Below are 17,899 nucleotides of genomic sequence, written 5' to 3'. Positions count from 1 at the left end.
TCCAGCCTTCTCTAGATTTCATTGTTGGGACAGTGGTAACTTGTAAGCACGATGGTAAGTTCCTGTTTACGCAACGTAATTCATATGAATATTTAGCTCCACTCGTGGCTCTGCAGAACCTATTTCTACAGTTTTTGATTCGAAGCACAATGGTTAACACTATTCATAGGAGTATAGAGTTGGCTAACGTTATTAGATACTGAAACCAAAAGCATGAGACTCCTTACCAATATTGGATTGTTGTATGACTCTCGTTCTTCCATGTTTTCACAACATTCGATTACAACTAACGATAACAAGTTCAAACACACTGAAGTAGCACATATCCGCAAATTACTAATATGGCGTCTCTCAATCAGACATCACGGGACTTAGTAAGTTTCAAAGCTCAGCATTGCGACCGTACTGAATACCATCTGTTCATAATCTTACAGTTGCTTCTATTTTGCATATACTACGATCTTGTGTCAGAGTATGCCTGGTTACTTTAGGGCGGGGTGTTTCTGTTAAAAAGTTCCTCATTTCACAGATATATAATCAATTAGAGAAGTAATGATATTTTACGGCGATGGAGATGCTGCTAAATTTTTACTAGAACATTATAATATATAATATTTTATACACTGAAAAGACAGAATTCATGGGCAACGCGACGCTGTCACCCCTCTCGCTAGTGGACGAACCCACCGCTTGGCAAGTATATAGGTACACTGCATTCACGTAGAAGGTAATCGATGTCAGTATGCATAAACGTCGTGAGTTAACCGACTTTGAAAGAGGGATGATAGTGGGTGCCTGATGCATGGGTCATTATCGCTGAGGTGGCATAGAAATTGCACTATCCCCGTTCGACAGTATCAACGGTGTATCCGGAATTGGCCATTTCCGGAATAACATCTCATCGTGGACAGCGCTGTGGGCTGAGAAAGGTGGTGGATGAACGTGGCTGTCGACGTCTGCCTCGCATTATTTCAGCCAATCGGAGAGCGACAGTGGCAGAAATAACCCCGACTTCAACGATGGAGGTGCCAGAAACGTCTCCACCGAGACCATTAGGCGATCATTAACCGCCGACCCACCCGAGTCCCATTGCTAACACCACGACACAGGACTGTACAACTCGACTTGACGAAACAACATCGACACTGGATCTTGGATGATTGGAGACGGGTCCCCTGGTCCGATAAGTCCCGTTTCCACTTATTTCGAGCGAACGGGAGGGTGCGTATCTGGCGGAAACCGCACGAAGTTATGCACCCATCATGTCAACAAGGAACTGTTCAGGCAGGTGGACAGTCGGTATTGGTCTGGGGCGTGTTCAACTATCAGACGATGGGACCTCTGGTAAGTCTAGAAGAATCTCTGAACGGTCAAGGTTACGTGTCCATCCTTGCAGACCCATCTGCATCCCTTCATGGTCATTGTGCACCCACAGGAAAATGGACTCTTCCAGCGGGACATTGCGCCTCTCTACAGAGCCCTGGTGAGAAGAATATGATTCGAAGAGCATTCCGCAGATTTTACCACCATGGAATGGCCTCCCCGTTTAGCGTACATGAACCCTATGGAGCACCTTTGGGGTACATTGGAAAGGTCCATTCGAGCTTTGGATCCTCCACCCAGGAATGTGACGGAATTATGGACAGCGGTACAGCAAGCATGGATGGAAATACCTGTGGAATGTTTCATGAACTAGAGGACTCAATGCCTCGCCTCGCCATGTGACTGCCCTTATCTGGGCGAAAGATGGGCCAACCCGTCAGTAGGTAGGTGTTCCATGATTTCTGTTCACTCAGTGAATGTCCACTCACTAATGTATATATATTTTTACTAGAACATTATAATAAACAGACTCAACTGCTGGATCTTTTGTTGCTACTAATGCATCCCTCTTATTTATTTATTTTTTTTTTTTCAGCAACGCACACGGATTAAATTGCAAATTTCTAAGAATGAAAGATAAAAGCACCAAAAAAAAAAATTAAAAATAGCTTCCTTTTTTTTATGTTTTGTTACTGTTACAATAAGGAAAGGATGGTGGATGGAGAGAGCGGAGTAATATGATAAGGAGTGAAAACAGGTTTTTATTCAAGCAAAGAGAGCATACAAAGACTGGGCAATTGAGAACACCAGAAATAGCATTTTATAGTTGATATTAGTAGGAAATGGAGGAGAGAAAGTTTCAGCGGTAAAAAAAAACTAGATAATACGCCGCCTATTTTGGGCTTAAACTAAACCCTGGAAAATCCAAATATATCATCTTCTCACCTAGAACACAAGCAGATCTCAATCCAGCAGCCTTCCATTGCGGGGCATGTTCTGGTCGCCACTCATTCCGTAAAATTCTTAGGGGTGGTAATGGACGAAAACCTAACGCATAAGGAACAAATACAGCAGCTCCGTTCAAGAACATTACTGGCTTTTTGGGGTATGAAACTCAATCTATGTAGAGTGCACAACAAGGAAACAGTCAGAAAATTTCTGCTCTACTACTTTAGTTCTATTATCATTATGGTATTGAAGTTTGGTCCGCGCTCCTATGTCCTGTCTGAAGACGCTCTCGGGTCTAGAATTCTGGGTCCTAAAGTGGGCAACAATTGGGGTTACCTATCCTACACAACTCTGCTTAAATCTCTTATACACCCCAGCCCAACACTTGGCAGTGTGCGAGGAAGCGCACAATGGCGCTTAATCTGTGCTCCGCTGTTCTCAACTTCATCAAGATCTGGGAAATCGTAGGCTGGAAGAGCCATCAGACACCCTTCAGTGCTCTGTTCCAACTTGTAGAAGCTCTCTACCTTCAAGAGAGACTTTCTGAACAGCATCATCGGCGCGCTGAACTCCGCCAACATGGATTTGGTTATGGGTCCAGAGATTCGGCCTACAGAGGAGAAAAGCACAAATACATATTCACGTGGCGTCACAATTCCTGCAATTGTCAGGGCGAACCCAGTCATAGCTCCCAGTGAAAGATTTCAAGATTGTCTCAATGTGTTATATCATGTTATATAATACAATATAAGCCCTGTATAATCACGATTTCAGAAGAACCAGCTCAAATTGTAAATTAGCTTTAATTCAAATCTGGTTTATGTTGATGAAAACGTGCTTTTAGCAGTTTCTATGTACTTAAGGGATAAAGGGATGGTTGAGTAGGAGACAATGGAGAGTGGTAATCAATGGACACTGCTCTTCATGGACTAATGTTATTAGTGGGGTTCCCCAGGGTTCGGTACTGGGCCCATTGTTGTTTTGTGTATTCATCAATGATATAGCTGAGGGTGTATCAAGCTTAATGCCCAAGTTTGCGGATGATACAAAAGTTGGCAGGGTTGTTAATGACAGTAAAGACATCATGCTACTGCAACTGGATCTAGATAAGTTGGGCAAATGGGCTGAGAAGTGGCAACTGAAGTTTAACATTGACAAATGCAAAGTACTGCATATGGGTAGCAGTAACCCAAGAGAAATGTACCAACTGTGTGGTACTACACTCAGGGACGTGAAGAGGTTAAAAAGATCTGGGGGTAATTGTGCAGTCAGATAAAGTTCGCTGAGCAGTGCAGACGGGTGGCCAGAGCAGGTCATGGAGTCGTCAATGATATATAGAAATTTTTCTAGCAGCGACAAGGAGGTGATTATCCCGTTGTACAAGGCAATGATCAGGTCACACCTTGAATACTGCGTACAGGTTTGGAGGCCTCATTTTAGGAAGGATGTAGTTGCCAGAACGAGTACAGAGAAGGGCAACAAGATTCGTTGGTGTGGGGAAACAAATGGCTGCTCTTACCACGATAGGCTTAAGTTCTAAAAATTGCAGCGCCAGGAGTCTAGGCAATTGCGAGGTGATCTGATTGAGGTGTATAACGCCTTGGACAGGTTGAGCAAGCTCAATGCTTATGGGATTCTTCCTCTTGCTCAGATTAAGAACCTGAGGGGACATAGATTCAAATCGAGGAAAGGCAGTTATAGAATAGATGTGCGGAAATTTGCCTTTAGCCAGCGATTAGATGATTGCTGGAACAGACTTTCATCCCCTGTTGTGAAAGTTGATAGCTTAAATAAATTTAAGGCTGAGCTGGGCAAGCATTTGGAGTGGATAGATTAGTGAAATGGGAGGATTTTTTTTTTTTTTTTTTTTTGGCTGATGCTACATAAGCTTGCTTTCTTGCATCGTATGCCTCTGCATTAGTAATGCCAATGCAATATGTCCAGTTAATTGTTATATTCCTCTAGCTGCCTGTAATGGGAATCATGTCCTGTACATTTCGATGAATAAATAAAGGGATTACCTTGGTCTCTTTATAGGAAGGCTTCTTTTCCAAGTCCCCTAGTCAATCACGTAAAACAATTAAAACACAATGATAAAATTCATTTTAATGTATTCCATACCGACAGTGATTTAATAACCCGGAATCACCGTTGAGATCCCAACCCGACTCCAAAAAATATCAACTGCGACGCAACTATCAGCATAGGAAAACATTGTCAAAATTTCAAATAGATTAGAAAAACAAATATGAAATAACGTATTTCTTCCTCCTTAAGTTAGACAAATACTTTTCGATGTCTCGTGTTCACAGGACGGAATGAAACAAAAAATGCGCCGATGATATGTATTTAAAAGAAATTTAGTTTTCATAACGCATGCGTTTATAGGACCAATCCTCTGATATCAAAAAAGGTCTGCGAATGTTAATCGAGTTTTTACAAAGTTTCATTTCAAGAGTTTCGGCAATAAGTAATTTACTATAATTATGCTGGATATTAATTATTTTGCCTTCATTAAAGAGGAAAGAACGTTCCTCATTCACAGCAGAAAATGTCAACTCTGAAGCGTTTGCTCGTGCCGCGCGTACCAAAGTCTCATGTTGTTTTACGCGAAAATCCAACACCCACGAGTAGATCCGATATAAGCAGAGTCACAGTCTTTACAAGAAATGCTTTAAACAAGATCATGTGTTGAAAGGAAGAATTAATCGAACACTTCCTTAATAATGTATGTAATTTATTAGTAGATCTAGTTATCACTTTCATATCCGTGCCCTTACATAAATAATTCAGTTTGTTATACCAACTATCAACGTATGGGACTGTAATAAAATGCTTTTTATTAAGATTTGTTTTCTGATTGTTGTTGGTTCTCTCTTTCTGGGCAATCAATTTAACTTTATTGACAGGGGTGATTGAATAACCTCTGTTGAGGAATCTCTTTGTTAGCTACTGGATTTCTGATTGTAACACACTCTGTGTGGTTGAATATTTAAAAGCATTTAAAAACTGATTGAGCATGACCGATTTTTTGTATGTATATGGGCGATAGCTATTGTAGTGTAATAATATACCCGTATTAGTTGGTTTCCTATAGATACTAAAATTTAGTTTACCCTCTGTAATGTAAAATTAAGAAAATTGATAGATTAAGTTTGTTTTTTTTAATCTATTTGAAATTTTGACAATGTTTTCTTATGCTGATAATATCGTCACGGTTGATATTTCTTGGAGTCTGGTTGTGGTCTCAATGGTGATCCCAGATTATTAAATCACTGTCGGTATGGAACACATTAAAATGAATTTTATCATTGTGTTTAAATGTTTTACGTGATAGACTAGGAGAGTTGGAAAATAAGCCTTCCTATAAAGAGACTAAGGTAATCCCGCCCTATATTGTTTATTTAAGGTTAAAAATATAGGAGATATCGAGAATATAATAGCTCTTATTACACTAAATTTCTATGAATAAACAATTTTATTATCTATCTATACATTAAAAAATTATTCCTCCTAGTAATATTTATTCTAGCCAATGGGAGAAGAGAGCGAGTCACTACAAATGCAATTAATTATTGACAACTGCCTCCATAACGTTCACCAACCTCGTGCACGTGATTCACTAACATTTTATGTTCCATTGTAACTTTTTTTTTTTTTTTGCGCCTCCGTAGCCAGGTGGGAAGGAGCAGCAGTGCGCAGCACACGCTTCTTGATTAGACCGGGGTTCGAGCCCGTCACCACCAAATATGGAAAGGTCAGGGAATGACCACCGCATATCCCGGAGTAATATGGCCTTAGTTGCTAATGCTCCTAAAAACCAAATAACAAACAAACGTAACATTTTTTGTATATTAATAAATATCGTATATTAATAAATATCGTATATTTGTAAATGCTGTAGTTGAGTATTTTGTAAATATTTTATATATTTGTATAGTTTGTAAATATTTCAGTTAATTATTTTAGACCTGCTCTTTCGGCTGCAACAATATTATTCGTGTATTATGGAACCAGAAGCAAAAGGCCTTTGCCTACGTGACCTATGTAAATGTAGGTAAATACAGTAATTACATAGTGATATTGGCTGAAGTCCAGTATAGTATACATTGGCAGGCACTTCGATGAAAGCGAGGAAGATGGCAATAATTGACAGGTGAAGGCACCTCTCTTTGATGATTGTTTTCTGTCGTCGAGAAGGGGGGAGGGTTTAGCTTAGGTAAGGTGTTATCCTTCCATCCCACTGTATTAAAATGAGAAAACGAGTTCCTGATTTAAAAACAGCGGCAAATGTGGGGAAAACACCCTAGGCATATCAACCTAGGGGAACAGTGGGTGGGGATAGCAATGGCATCTGCCAATCACTGTTTTCCCACTGTTTTGCTTGCCACCATGTTGGAAGGTGTACACCATTCTGTAGTGTTTACCAATGATATTTATTCCACCTTGAGAATTCTGCGCACAACAAATGCACAGGTAAATAATTACATGGGTCATTAACTGATTAGATTTAAACCAGTGCGTTTCGACAGGTGTCTCTTTAACATAGAAAAGATTTCACTTACTCCGTATACCTCTACATTTTAAGTAGAAAAGCGTGCGCGGGCGAAGCATCCTGGTTATTATTATAAAAATTAAATGCAAATTGAACGGAAGTTTTCCAAATTGTTCTTCTCCCACACAGAAAGTGTAGCAGAAGAACACAAGGGTAATCCGCAAGGGTAAAGAAGTTACTGTACATCTTTACTGTGGTGCGAATTGCTGTACAGTAATAATGTACTTTGCAGATGGCCTTTCCAGACCACCCCCATCTTATCTTTAGAGTGTACAGAAATAATGGAATACCTAACTAGTAATGGGTAGACCCACCTTTCGCCCGAATAAGGGCAGTCACACGATGAGGCATTGAGGCCACTAGTTCATGAAAGCATTCCACAGGTATTTCCATCCATGCTTGCTTGCTTGCTGCACCGCGTGATTCCATCACATTCCTGGGTAGAGGATCCAAAGCTCAAATGGACCGTTCCCAAAGGTACTCCACAGGGTTCATGTCCACTGAATGGGGAGGCCATTCCATGGTGGTAAAATCTGCAGAATGCTCTTCAAACCACGTTCTTGTCCCACGGCTCTGTGGAGAGGTGGAGTCCATTGCCCTCTGAATGCATGATGACCATGAAGGGATTCAGATGGTCTGCAAGAATGGACATGTAACCTGGACCATTCAGAGATGCTTCTAGACGTTCCAAGATGTGCCAGTTGAACATGCCCCAGACCATTATCGACCGTCCACCTGCCTGAACAGTTCCTTGTTGACTTGGGTGTATAGCTTCGTGCAGTTTCCATGAGATACACGTTTCTGGCACCTCCCTTGTTGAAGTTGACTGCGATTTGTGCCGCTGTCGCTTTCTGGTTGGCTGAAACGCGAAACAGATGTCGAGAGCCATGTTCTTCCACCACCTTTCTCTGCCCACGATGAGATATTATTCCGAAAAAGGCGAATTCCCGATACACTGTTGATGCTGTCGAACGGGTATAGTGCAATTTCTGTGCCACCTCCGCGATACATTAATCCATGCGTCGGGTACCCACTATCACATCTCTTTCAAAGTCGATTAACTCACGACGTGTATCCATACCTACATCGAATTACCGTCTACGCGAATGCAGTGTTGCCAAGCGGTGGGTTCGTCCACTAGCGAAATGGGGACAGTATCGCGTTGCCCAGGAGCCAGATATCCCACGATTCCTGTCCTTTCAGTGTATAAGGTAATCGTTGCTTAAAACCTATTTCCATTACCCTGTGATCCAAGAGCGATGGGCTAAACATCCCTGAAATGACGCTTGAAATTCATTGGTGTGATGTGGGCTAGTGAGGCAACGCCTCTGACATGAGCAAAACCCACGCTCGCGCACACACACACCTCCCTAAGGATTGTTAATGAGCGCTTCTGGACACTAATTCTTATCCGGCAGCTTTCACTTATTCCTTCATCTCCTCCCTACATCGGCTGCGGTCGAATTTTCAAGGTCGATACGTTTGACTGTCTGACGCAGTGACAAATTGCCAATATGGTATCCAACGATTAAGCCTCTTTTGTACCTCTAATAGTGGTTTAATGCGATTCGTTCTGTTTGATTGTGGAATCTCTGCTATTTCCTGAATAGTTTGAAATTTGTTCCTGCTTTACAGACATCTCATTAGCATTGGGAGGGGATTTGCGAGTGCTATCTGTCTATAGATACAGAATATTTAACTGTAATAATAGCTATTTATGGTTGGGAATTATAGTTATTCACTATAACTCCCTTCGCTAGCCTGGGGCGTTTCAACCCCGGGGGTGCACAGCACCCGAAAGCAAAATTTTACTGGCATCCCAGCGACAAATATCACCGAAATACCTCTGCCACCATCCATTTGTAAAACTTCTGGGAACTCTGGGAATGAACAAAAAGAAAATCAGGAGCCGATTCATACACAAGATCTCAAATGATCTATTATTCAATAGAAAAAGAATTAAATTTAAACTGTAATGAAACTGTTCAAAAATTATCTCGGATAATGTTAGTGGAACGGCAGAAATGTGGAAGTTATAATACACCCGATAAGTCTGGCTGACGAAACAAGACAACCGAAATTGCTTTTCGATATTCTTTGATTAGAAATATTATAAGAGAAATCGCAAACGATTAAATTTTTGAAATGACTAAAGGAAATATCGGTTTGATATTTTTGTTCAGCTTTTTACCAGCTCGTCATGGCATCGAATTACAGCAGCATTTCAGAAAGTGAAAGTGTTTGGGATAGATGACATTAATCAGCTAAGGATAATTCTAATCGTATCCTTCATTACTAGGATTGCTCGATAAAGAAAGTCAGAGAAGCTCCATTATGATTTCATAGATGGTACAGTTTGATAATGCACCGTTGCTCATTACAGGTTTATTAAGCTTCGATGAAATAGAAGATCCAAAAAAAGCCTTAGTCAAGGTGAAAGACTTATTTCCCGGAAAAAAAAAAAAAAAAAAAAGGAAGGAAGAAAAAGCATAACTTACCATAAAAGTTAAAGTGATGACTGTCAGTTGCCACATACACTCATAATCAAAAATACTACTGCACCATAAAAGTGTTAATGGAACTCTTTGAAAACATGCCTCCTAGTACATCGTGATGATATACGAAAATAATGAGAAAGGTCATAAACTGAAATAAAAACGCAATACACTGGGCATCGGGGTAGTCAGTGTGATACTGTTAGTTGCAAAAGAAGAAGAAAGACTGAATATTAGCTAGTCAATTTGTCGGAATGGGTTTTTAGGAGTCCAAACGATATACGATGCAGCGTACACAAACTGATTGAGTGAACAAGATCGGAGAGTCCTATTCTGTCATGATGGATGGTCCACTCGGAAAAAATTAGTTCATATAATTAGACAAAACCATGGACTAGTTGGTCAACCTTGGTACCACCAGAACACATAACAATCGTTCAGGATATCGGACACTCAGACTAACGTTAGAGCGGACTGGATCATTCGCTGGTGGAGGCGGTTGACAGTTATCTCTCTAAGAAGAATTTGAGCTTCAGAAGACACGTCTGTAGTTGAGTGGCAGTTTCTTGCTGCTACATAGTAGGCATGCCACGTGTTCGAACCACGTCATATTGCAAATACTGTGAAATCCTTGTAACCTGTCTCTTGTGAACTGTTGTGCCCATCTCGGAGTATAAAAAAGAAAATTTATATTCGATATCAAGAATCGCCATTAGTAACCGACAGGCAGAAGCAGGATTGCATTCCCATTGTGCCTTGCATTAACTCCTTCTTCCACCACACACCGCGTACAGCGACTTTAGTGGACCAGAGATAACACTTATTGGAATGAAGAATGGCGACAGATTGCCATTTAGTGAAAGGGTTTGATTCCTACTCGTATTCAATAAACGCATACACAAATAGAACAGCACCAGGAATCATGATATGGGGAGAGGGGGCGCCCCCTCCCTCTCTCTCATACACGTGGCCATTCATCACTGGTTTTTGTTCAAGGAAACCTGACAGGTCAATGTTACATTGAATCATATTTGGATATATGCCATTTTGTCTGCTAAGCTCCCAAAACTAACCTTATTCAGGCAGTTTCACTGCAGTGTCCACATGATTCACAGACTTGCTATGTCCCCTGATTTATGTCCTATGCGTATCTTTATCATGAGAATGCATCATTAGCGTAACAACTTACAGAATACCTCAACCAGTTCTAACCATTGCGGTGTCAGCATGGGAAGTATTCCTCAAAACGATATCAGGTACCCTTTTGAACTCAGTGTCAAAACGAATAACAGCTTGCAATGCTTCCAGGGGTAGTTAAACTTTCGTATTGATAAGTGCTGTTTTTCCGTATTAAATAAAAATATTTTTCTCTAATGTTTTCATCATTTCTCGCCATTCCCTATTTATGCGCAAAAGTCGAAAAAAATCAATTTAATACAGTTAGCTCTCTGAGAAAATTAGGGTGGAGCAATTTTTCTGAGTGTAGTTACATTGGCTGGATTGAAACTCTTTGCCCATACACACCAACGATCAAAGCCAAATCTTATTCCTTTGAAGGACTTTAGTAAAACAGTTACTTTTAGTGGATGTGAACAACTAAGTACTGTATCTGCTTATAAACTTAAGGTGAAAAATATTTCGATGAGCTTTACCTTTTATAACAATGGAAACTCTGTAGCGTAAATGTAACGCTGGACGAATTAAGATTTAAAAAAAAAAAAGTGTTGTTGTTATTGTGAGATATTAACGACACACGGACAACTAAGACCAAAATGTGTCTTTCTGTGGTTCATCTGTTAGAAAGTTTAATCTGCACATTGGAACAAATTAGATGCAGGAATACAACTGGATTCGCTGAAGGAAAAGTTCATCGACATTTGATTTATCTCCAAGAATGTGCTCTGAGAAGTGGACAATTAATTAAAATATATTTAACACTGAGAGATGTGCGTGACAGAAACAGCACTGAAGAGGGCTTTTGCCCATGAATAAATGGATGGAGATGGTAAGACGTTTATGGACCATACATAGCCGTGCTAAAATAACTCCCTCTTGTCCGTTTTTCCTGGAACTTGATGTCCATATTTGTTCATGTTTTATTTGGCTAAGTTATTTATTTTTGAACTCCATACCACTGCCATTGCATGCAAACTCCATTCGAGTTTGCATTCCTTTCGGACTGTGATCTGTGTACCAGGCAGAGATATGGTGGAAACGAACTGGATTGTTCAGCTGCATTATCTGCTTGTTCGTTGACTTCAATACCAAAGTGGCCTGGTATCCACCAAAACATTTCTATTTCGCTACCTCTTAAAAGTTACTATTTTCAAGAGGTAGTAATATGGAGTAGAGACTGGATATCTTTTCGTACTGGATGAGACACGTGAAGATTATTTTGTATAACTGATACTGCACTAAGGATGTCTGTATAAATTACTGCACGCAATAAGATTAAGTATCTTAACCAAAGCTAAACAGATTGCAGATTAGTTGTGAATATACTGCATCCAAGAGGTAATGACACTGTCTGTGAAGGAGGAAAAACAGCTGCTGCTACTTTCACGTGATTGTCAGATTTGGCACCATCTCTGTATATTTATATATTTATCTGGACTCTTTGAAGCATGCACCGCAAGCAGATGTTCGAAGTCATGTGGTAGTGCATTCCGATCAATCCCTGTGATATATCCTTTATCCAGTGGGTAGGAACCAAGACAGCCACAGAGAGATATTGTTTCTCAACAAAAAGTTGGATTCCTTTTTTTTTTTCCTTTTTTTTTTTCTTTTTTTTTTTTTTTTTGGAGGGAGGGGGAGATGATAGTCGACCCAAACTGATTACTCATTTCACAATCTTTATTTTTTCATTGCGCTGTATTCTTCAACTGTTTAAAGACATAAAAATAAATTCTGTTTATACTTCTGGACGACCACACAAAGCAAGGGGAGTTCACAAGATATAGAGAATAAAGTTTGTAGTCAGAATTTAACCACGGTCACTCCAACGTGCGTGCTTTTTGCCCTTGCGTTGACTATTCAGTTAATGACTTCGCTTTAACTAATGAAATTATCGCGCATCATTAAAAATCTCAATCATTTGACAACGAAGAAATTGTGGCCAGTATATAGCGGCATAGGCAAGTCCAAATCAATGCCAAAAGTTTCTATTAATTTGTTTTATAATACGAAAACATTTACAATCCTGAGAATTGCACGATAGATTGGAACGTATGATCGTATTTTGAGGTCACCGAATGTAATCCACTCTTCAGAAGTCTACGAATCAAGTGAAATACAACCTCAACGTTTCCCAAGTCAATAATAATGGACTGCAAATCAACCGCTTAAACTTACAAAACTGCTACGCAGAAATGTCCACATTTAACGTCACTTATAATTACGTATTAACCACTAGATGGCGACACCAAAGCAGACCCACTCGCGAGATCTGAAAGATCGTGTCGAGTCAAATGAAAGTTCTATTATGTAACGTTACTGGGATAGATTAAACTTTCATAACAGCGAGGACCATTATAAAGGCAGAATCAACCAAAACTAGTTCATCAGACAGGTATATTAAAAGGGCATACGCTTGTCCCAGGTTACTGACTCCGGCCCACAGAGGAAGAAAGGAGAGGATGGCCTGTAATCGGTTGGCAGGTCGTCCTCCGACATCGCCGTGAATGCCGCGGCGGAGCAGGTGGCAACAGGCTAGTAGAAATTAGGGCACGAGGATACTGACCTCCCTCACCAGTGAAATTTCAACTTCCAGCGGAGTGATGAGGCTAGCTTTTATTGGCCATGACCGAGCATGACCCACATACAACTGTCGAACCGCGTGGCGCGCGCGCCTAGCTTCGCTTGCCGTTACACTTACCGTTACTGACGGTGGGCGACGACTGACTGGGACGGACTGAGAGTTTCTCAACTGTTCGCGCGCGTGTGTGGCTGACAGTTAGTGCAGGTGGCGTCCGTAACTTGCGGAGTCATTGTACCCAGAGTGGCGGAGCGCTGTACCCACGCTGACCGAAAGTGTGCCTGGAGAGTTGCGACTTTACATCTCAAGGACTAACACTATGCGGTCTACGAACGTGCGGCTAACCCTTCCCGGTGGTCGGCACCGCTGGAAGTTGCAGCTGTAAGTACACCAGGATGAATGAGTGGAGTGCATTATTGTTTTATCAGTGTGGCTTGATTGAGTGTGTCCAACTTGAAACTTTAAAAGTTTCGAGTCTTAAAAGAAGGCAAAGTGAAATTAATAGCTCTTGTAATCAGTTAAGTTCTTGACTCGCTTTACTTCCTGTCTACGAATCACTTTTCTAGGCCAAGTTCTTTACTATTTCTAGCTTTTGTAAGTCAATGGACGAACTCTTTTTGCCAAGACACTATACGAGCACGGGTCCCTAACACCCGTCTGCTGACTGGGACTAATTAGCTAGTTTAAATTACGTTCTCTTTCACGAGCGGTTATTAGCCCCACCCATGATTAAAATAAGAATGTGAGTAAATGAAATTGAATTCAAAAAAGAAAGAAAAAAAGAAAGGTAACCGAGTAAATCTTTTACAATCTCTAGGTTTCTCAATGATAGATTAAAAGTAAAGTTCTTATTATTGCTACCTAGTAAGACAATTGTAGGAACTTGCATAATTACTGAGTATAATTTTTATAATGATGACTATTCTGTAGGGTGATTTAAGGCTATTCAAGGGACGGTGTAGTTTTGAAGTTATAGGAAAACAATTTAGCTGAAATACTCATTTCTAGGTTTTAATGGTGGCACCACGAAAGAACAAGCACACCGAAATTAGAGGTGGGGACAGGGCCGGCTAAAGGGTAAGGTCAGTAGCACTAGCCTAGAGACGCCAACGCCCCTAAACTTTGGCGCAAATTTGTAAAATTAATCATTCTAAAAAATGAAAATCTTTGCATCGGCGGGAGGGGGGGGGCACCATATATGGGCTTTCCTGTAATAACTCAATATTTGACCAATCGGTGTTTATTGCTATGGAAACTTTACACATTTCGGAATAAGTGTACTTTAAAGTAGGGTTTTTTTTTCTTTTTTTACTTTTAAGAAATGGAGAAAGGGGATAAACATGTTTATAAATATTAAATTCCATACATTATTTCATTCATTCATTATTAATAGAATATTAATAATTAGAGAATAATTTTATATATATTTATTTTGATTCTAATCTTTGATTCTGCGAATATTTTGAAGAATCAAAGATTAAAAAGTCAGTTTTCACCGAGGAAGATCAATCCAGCTTTAAAAATAAGCGCGACCAATAACAGTACAAAATATGTCATTAAAACAGTCTAATATAGAATAGGAAACGTACAAATTCTGGATTTTAACACCTTTTATATTTAATTTCAAATGCAACCCAATTGAAAAGAAACGAGATAAACGTGTTCTTTGTATTACTTTCTATTTTATTGTACGTGTGTATATATATATATTTATTTTATACAGAAATGAGTTTTGCGGAAGTTCTGAATCAGTTAATGAGGTTGTAGGTGTTACATCGAGTGAGTAAACCAATGTCCTTTTAACGTAGAAGATCATGGAGTACTTCATCAACAACCCGACTCTGGCTCGTTGCCAAAAACTTTCTGACATCACTCTCCAGATACTATTTATCGCATAAACTCGTAATCTCACCACTCTCCACATCCTATGAGCAAAGAGTGACAAAAACAACGTAACTTTAATTTCTTCTGCTCGAATTTAAAACAGAATTCACAACTAATTGCATACTTCCTTTGAAGTGTGGGCGAAAAGTTTCACTTAAAGGCAACAGTATTCGCCATTTCTATCAACAAAAAGAGGAAAAATGGTGACGTAAATTTTTTACCACTTATACTGCTGCTCGTGGAAATCCCAGATGTTAGTCATAAGCAGTAATCCTTATGACTTAGTAATCTAGAACACGCATGTCTCTAGCAATAACGTACTGTAGAATACACGCATATTGAAGTATTACACAAAGTGGTGAGTATATGTGGAGGCGCATGAAGAATACTACAATGAAAATTATTATTTTTTCTTTCACAAACACGTCAATTCTGACTTCATACTTCTCGGAAAAGCCTCATTTGAAACTCTGACGCACTTTTATTACGTTGTATAATTGCGTGCATTTTTATTTAGTATAAACCACATAGATTAGCCTTAATTACTTGGTTTATTTATCGATAAAAATGTATTTCAGAGCGTTTCTGTTCCCTAGTAATTATGACCGACACATTTTGGTCATAATTGTGGTTAAAGTAATTTTGGATTACTTTAAGACTGATTACATATTCAAACCATGACTGCTAACGAAGTAATGTTGACTTTGTTCTATGTACAAAACGTATAACGTTCAATCGTAATTGAAAGTAGGGCAACAGAGTGGGGAAAAAAATGGTTCATTAGATCTATTTACTTACTGGTTCTTTTCAGTTTATTCACTAATCTCGTAGACATTAGAAAATAATCGGTTATAATTTATGCCCTCCTCAGGCGAGTAATCCTCTTCCTCAGATTACTCGCCTCAGGGGGCATAAATTGAAATTAAGGTAAGACAATTGTAGAATAGATGTGAGGAAATTCGCCTTTAGCCAGCGGGTGGCTGATAGTTGGAACAAAATTCCATCTGTTGTAGTGGAGGTCAGCAACTTAAGTTCAAGGCAGAACTAGACAAACGTTTGGAGTGAAGGGGATGGGTGAAATGGGATGAAATGGGAAGTTTTTTTTTTATTTTGGCTGATGCTATATTAGCTTGCTTTCTTGCCTCATATGCCTACTAATGCTAACCAAATATCGGTCACTTTTCGTATCCACAACATCCTCCAGTACATTGGCATCCTGTTTGGAAGGATTTCTCCAGAAAGGTTGAATATATTGAGGGTAATAAGAATTCGAGAATAGAAGAGACTGAAGTTATTTAATGTTAAGTTTCGATGTGAGTGCATCAAAGTTTCTGAAGTTACAGTTTACTGACAGTAAGCTGAAACTCGAACACAACAAATCATTATCAAGTGAAGTTTTTGCATTCATGTTGAATTCTTTACTTATGAAATCCCAATCAGAAAAGAAGAAAAGAGCAATATGCACAGGAGAAAGTATTTCTACGAGGTATACAGAATTTTCCAAATTGACTCATTAGTTTTCATCCCTGTTATTTGTTCTTACTTTTCTGATTGGGCCTAGTGAGAGGATTAAACGCAGAATCCAGTCACGTAAATTTTTAACAGGTCGAATTTATGGAATTTTAGTTTACTATCGGTAAACTGTAATCCTGTATCCATAATAAAACTGACATTATATCAATTTACTTAGTTTATTTAGCGCCATCTCCACTTAATATTAATTCTCTATCATGTTGGTATCCTGGATTAATTGGCTGATAACAGAACAATTAGAGTTAGTCACCATAATCGGAAATGGGAATACTGGTTACTAATCCGAAAATTTTGCTAAGATGGAAACACAAGGCCAAAGTATTCGCATTTGCTCTGTCCAAAAAAGAAAGAAAGAGTTGAGAACAGTCTTAGCTCTGGAGAATTGCATGCGCTACATGAAAAATATCAAAATTAAAATATTCCAAGCCAAAAGTCAGTTGTTTTATTTATAATAAGTTGAATTTTAAAAAATGAAGCAATTTAATACAGTTATACGATAATTGTTTATTAATAGTGACTGAATTATTCTGTGTTCTCTAAGCAGTTAGAGAACCTTTGTAACTAAGAGTGAAATGTATCCTTGCCTCACCTTCCTTTCTGTTTAAATTGTTATAGGCTTAACTGCCCATTTAATAAATTCTGTTTCTTCTTCCAATTCGCAAAATTTATTAGATTACTTGAGCCGGATAGATAAATCCTGTCGCTGGCAAATTTCCTCTGTAACTGATAAATGTTGAAAATTCATGGGATCGATGAGATTTCATTAATAAGCGATAATTAATATAATTAACACCGATAATACTTACTAATGATGATTAATTGTACGAAAGGGTGTTGAGGGGGGTGGTAGTAGGTGATCCAAAGACGGTGAAAGCTTCCCCATTTGGAAAAATGAGCCTGGTTACTACTACAAGTATTCATTTCGGAAACTTAAGGTACTCTTCTTCACCAGATGTCCTTTTGATGCTGCATTTATGTTTCGATGTTGTACAAATAGCTACACGAAACCTTAAAAGACTTTATATCCAGTATAATTAACATTTCTGTTATATCCTACACTAACTCTAATCTTCTAATAATTGGTAAGGTGTGGGTGGAGTTGGCCTTAGATATTTAAATACTCATTAGAGCGCTCCCGCTATATTAACGAATCATTATTCATTAATTATTTGTTCAGAGTTCAAGACAATGGTGGTTAACCGCTGACATGTGTGTCACACGCGAAAGCATTTTTTTTCCCCTCCTGACACACGGGGAAATATATGACACTGCTGGTTGATGGTTCTGATGGATGACAAACTAAAATTATATCGTGGTTATAAATATTTCAATTTTAAGCACTGTCGCTCTGTTACTTGATATAAAATAAATTATAAAATACTTCAATAAACGGCGAATGACTTTATA

General features: G+C 39.1%; 1 protein-coding gene and 1 long non-coding RNA gene across 3 annotated transcripts in view; one reads left to right on the top strand and one right to left on the bottom strand.

Annotated features, from left to right (window-relative positions):
* The window catches only part of LOC150089567 (uncharacterized), a 366,068-nt gene that overhangs the window by 96,904 nt on the left and 251,265 nt on the right, over nucleotides 1-17,899 (top strand). The window contains exon 1 of one of the 2 annotated variants that reach the window (XM_090389546.1): nucleotides 13,255-13,456. The exons of the other annotated variant lie outside the window; for it this stretch is intronic. The gene's annotated coding sequence lies outside the window, so the exon portion shown is untranslated. Of the gene's footprint in view, nucleotides 1-13,254; nucleotides 13,457-17,899 lie in introns of those variants that run through there. 2 annotated transcript variants of the gene reach the window in all.
* The window catches only part of LOC150089568 (uncharacterized), a 308,906-nt gene that overhangs the window by 175,033 nt on the left and 115,974 nt on the right, over nucleotides 1-17,899 (bottom strand). The gene's annotated exons all lie outside the window — the stretch shown is intronic.

Source organism: Mastigoproctus giganteus, chromosome 2, assembly GCF_048544385.1.
Source record: "Mastigoproctus giganteus isolate SK-2022 chromosome 2, ASM4854438v1, whole genome shotgun sequence".
Lineage (NCBI taxonomy): Eukaryota > Metazoa > Arthropoda > Arachnida > Uropygi > Thelyphonidae > Mastigoproctus > Mastigoproctus giganteus.
The sequence above is the reverse complement of the archived record's forward strand: the minus strand, read 5'-3'. Positions and strand labels throughout refer to the sequence as shown.